This window comes from Belonocnema kinseyi, chromosome 6 (assembly GCF_010883055.1).
Source record: "Belonocnema kinseyi isolate 2016_QV_RU_SX_M_011 chromosome 6, B_treatae_v1, whole genome shotgun sequence".
Lineage (NCBI taxonomy): Eukaryota > Metazoa > Arthropoda > Insecta > Hymenoptera > Cynipidae > Belonocnema > Belonocnema kinseyi.
In genome coordinates this window covers 28702818-28707810 of record NC_046662.1, presented here as the reverse complement: position 1 = coordinate 28707810, position 4993 = coordinate 28702818, and positions in this window count along the sequence as shown.

Sequence of the window (4993 nt, the reverse complement as noted above, 5' to 3'; positions counted from 1 at the left end):
CGAGAGACACTGACAATTAGCCTTCCGCGTTTATGATAGAAACTGGAATATGATTCTTCACCTATGGTGACCTCGCATTATCAGGAGTATTTGCAGAACATTTTAATCTCCGGATATTTACGACCCAGAATGCTTAATTTTTTTAAATCACATTCGACAGCGGATCGTGTGACTTAAATATTTAAAAGTATTAATTTTTAGTTTTTTTTTGCCACAGAATTCACCATTAGTAATTCTGTAGCCACTAACACTTCTTTATGTACTAATAGGTCCAAAATATAATAACTAATAGGTTCAAAAAATGCCATTGATTTCAATAAAATTAATATGGATTCAAATAAATTTAAGGAAAATGATAAGTTTTCGATGATCATAAAAATGCAAAATAAATTGAAAAAACATTCAAATGAATTTCTAACATTTTTAATATATGAACAAATTCATGAAATTCAGTAAGTTTGAAGAGATTTGAGACAAATTCAAAGGAATCCAAAGAAATTTTTAAATTAATTAATGGAATGATAAATTTTTAATTCAATTTTTTTTATTATTTCTATATATTATTCCCTATTATATTTACATAAATTAAAAAAAAAGAAATAAATGAAATTGAGTAGAATTAAATCAAATTAGAAGATTCTAGAGACTTTCAAGAGCACTCCAAATAATTCAGGAGAATTAAAAAAAAATCCAAAAAAATTATTAAAAATTCAGAGTGAATTCAAATTGAATTCAAATGGATTTATAAGAATTCCAGATGAATTTCAAGTAATTGAGGATAGATTAATAAGATTTTAAAACAATTAAAGTTAAATTAAAAAAAAATTAATTTGAGAAGATTCCAACAATTAAGAATATTCTGTTTATTTCAGTCTGATGGAAGTGAGTTTAAAGCAATTTAAGGGAAATGAAAGGGATTTGATGAATCATACAAACTCAACGAGAATTTAAAAAAGTGAGATTGAATTAAACATAATTTAAAAACATGGAAAGTTAAAAATTTTTTTTAAAAATTCCTTCATTTTATTGAAATTGAGTAAATTTAGAAGAATTCATAAATTAATAAAAAAATTAAGAAACAATAGATTTTCCTAACTGAGCAAGTTTGTTAATAACAATAGTTATAAACAATAAGGGTCAGAAATCGAAAATTTTACTCAAGATAATTACATTCTTTATGATAGAATTGAAAATATAAAAAAGGTCATTGCTAATAACTTGAAAATTGTGGCTTTTATGGGAAGGTGTGTTTATAAAAAATACATTGTTTATAAGGCCATAAATAAATAATGGCTGGTCGTACGAGAAAAGATCCCCAAAGTGAAAAGTTTTATTTTGAGTCATAAATTAATAAAAAAATTAGGAAACAATAGATTTTCTTAACTGAGCAATTTTGTTAATAACAATAGTTATAAACAATAAGGGTCAGATATCGAAAATTTCACTCAAGATAATTACATTCTTTATGGTAGAATTAAAAATATAAAAAAGCTCATCGCTAATAACTTGAAAATTGTGGCTTTTATGGGATGGTGTGTTTATAAAAAATACATTGTTTATAAGGCCATAAATAAATAATGGCTGGTCGTAAGAGAAAAGATCCCCAAAGTGAAAAGTTTTATTTTGAGTCATAAATTAATAAAAAAATTAAGAAACAATAGATTTTCTTAACTGAGCAAGTTTGTTAATAGCAATAGTTATAAACAATAAGGGTCAGATATCGAAAATTTTACTCAAGATAATTACATTCTTTATGGTAGAATTAAAAATATAAACAAGGTCATCGCTAATAACTTGAAAATTTTGGCTTTTATGGGAAGGTGTGTTTATAAAAAATACATTGTTTATAAGGCCATAAATAAATAATGGCTGGTCGTACGAGAAAAGATCCCCAAAGTGAAAAGTTTTATTTTGAGTCATAAATTAATAAAAAAATTAAGAAACAATAGAATTTCTTAACTGAGCAAGTTTGTTAATAACAATAGATATAAACAATAAGGGTCAGAAATCGAAAATTTTACTCAAGATAATTACATTCTTTATGGTAGAATTGAAAATATAAAAAAGGTCATCGCTAATAACTTGAAAATTATGGCTTTTATGGGAAGGTGTGTTTATAAAAAATACATTGTTTATAAGGCCATAAATAAATAATGGTTGTTCAGACAGAAATTATTACAACAGTGAAAAGTTTGATTTTGTGCCATAGATTAATAAAAAATTAAGAAAAAACCGATTGAGGGTCATTATTTATATCCATTGTTATAAACAATTTAGCAAACTAATTTATCATCAACAAAGTATGTTTATAATGCTACATAAAGCTTTTGCAACAATTTGAAGCAACATTATGACACTAGTTGATCTGGATTATTCTTCATTAATAAATGAAGATACTAAACGTTTTCCTCTTAAGAATAACAACTTTTTAACAACAATTTAGGGAGAGAAGTTCTTATTCGATCGGAAGATTTCTTTTTCCTTTCAAGAGATCTATCGTCGGTGTAGGCAGTGTCCATAACCCATGTACGTAATTTTTGCAAATTATTGGTAATAACTTTCAACACAAAATTATCTTTTTAGTTACAAATTACATTATTTATTCGAAAATTTAACAATTTTCTTAAAGGCATCCTTTTTGGTTACAAAAAAATTAATACGTTCGTAATTAATTAACCAGTTTACAATATAAAAATCAACGAACAATTATTTTAATTGATACATTAAAATAATTTCTACTTTATATATTTATAAAAATAAGAATTATACACAAACTTACAAAAATTACAGAATTGAAATAAAGGTATTTCAGAAAAAAACTTTTATCATAAAAATTTATGTTACTCAATTGAACAAAATTAAAGTTCAGTCTGTATGTAATTTAATATTACGAACAAAATTATTCAGCTGATAATTAATTAATGACTTAATAACATTAAAAGCATTAAACAATTATTTTTACCAATTAAAAAAAAATTATGTAACTGGAATAGGGGTATTTTAAATATAAATAAACTGTCATTATACAAATCATATATAACATTCAATTACATAACCTTGAAGAAAATAACCTATTTATGTTACTAAATCAATAAATATTAAAATTCAATCTTCACGTTATTATTATTGTAAAAGAATTAATATGCTAATAAGTAATTAATAAGTTTATAACATAAAAAGAATTTAAGAATTATTTTTAGTGAATCATTCAAATAATTTTTATCCTACATTTTTAGAAAATTTTATTTATTTATAACATTTTAAACTATTCCAAGAAAAATAAAAATATATTCGCACATGATTTCGAAATCAGAATTCAGATGCTCATTTAACATCCCAAAACTTTACAAAAATAATGTAACTGAAATGGAGGTATTTTAAAGATTTACAAACTTTGGTTATACAAATTATGACCAATATTAAATTTCGTAAACTTGAAGTAAATAATAAATTAAGTTTAATTAATTGAAAGAAATTGAAATTCAATCTTTATGACATTTATTAACGTGAAAAAATCGACTAATAATGAATTAATGTATTCATAACGTAAAAAGCATTAAACTATCATTTTCACTTAGCCATTGAAATAATTTTTATTCTACTTTTTTATTAATTTTTACTTTCATTTCTGAAAATTTGATTGATTATTAACCTTTTATGGTAATTTTAGTAAAAATTATAATACATTAACATATAAATCTCAAAATTGAATGCAGATACCCATTTCACATCAGCAGAATTATGTAATTGAAATAGGGATGTGTTCATATAAATAAAATTTTATTATGCAAAATATATCCAATATTTAATTATATACCCTTTAATAAAATAATCATTTTATGTCACCTAATTTTAATAAACTAAATTGTAATATTTATTTAAATAAATATTTCGAAAAAATTATTCAGCTAATAATTAATTAATTATTTCACAATATGAGAAGCATGTATATAACTTTCAGTGAAGCATTCAAATAATTTTTACTTATTATTTTTTTTCGAATTTAAGTTTTCATTTAATAAAATTTGATTTATTTATAACATTTTCAAATAATTCCAGAAATCATAAGTTTCAATAGAATCAATTAACAGTTACACATTTCAAATCATAAAAAGCATTAAACAATAATTTTCATTATATCATTGTAATAATTTTAAAATTATATTTTCTTTAAATTTGAAATAGCATTTCTATATGTTTAATTTATTGATAACCTTTAAAACTTTTTTCAGAAAAATTAAAATTATTTGTTTATAATTTTGAAATTGAATTCAGATACTCATTTAACTTAACTAGCATGAGAAATTTTAAGTTTTAACAGAATTATTGAATAAATATTCAATAATTTAAAAAAAAGCAATTAACCCTTAAACGGCCAAAACGCCACTACCGGGACACTGCTTTTCAACGGCCAATAACTAAGACTATACGACACTAGAAAAAATTGAGAAATATATATTTTTATTGCTTAAGATCTCCTCTTTCCGATGGTGCCAACGAAATTCTTCAAGAAATTTATTTATTATACCAAAATGCAGTTTAAACAAAAAAAAACGTGATTTTTCGTGCCTTTTTTTTTGTGAACCATTTGCCAAAGCTTTTCCAGTCTGCAATTAACCTGGAATCTCACTAACCGGTGGAATAAATGTCTAAACTTTGAGAATCCATGGTTCGAAGATCGATTTTTCGTTTTAGTATTTTCAAAATGGCGTCTTAATGGCAAAATTTTTGTGAAAACATTCATGAATTCTTTTACAATAAACGATGCGCTTTTCGGAAAAATCATCAAGAATAAAAAGTTCTTGTAATCAGCCAAGAAATACGCCTGAATTTTTTCGAAGCGTTTTGAACAAAATTTTGGATTTTGCATTAGAACAATTTTTACAAAATCCAAAATTTTGCTCAAAACGCTCCGGAAAAATTCAGGCGTATTCCTCAGCTGATTACAAGAACTTTTTATTCTTGACAAATTTTCCGAAAAGCGCATAGTTTT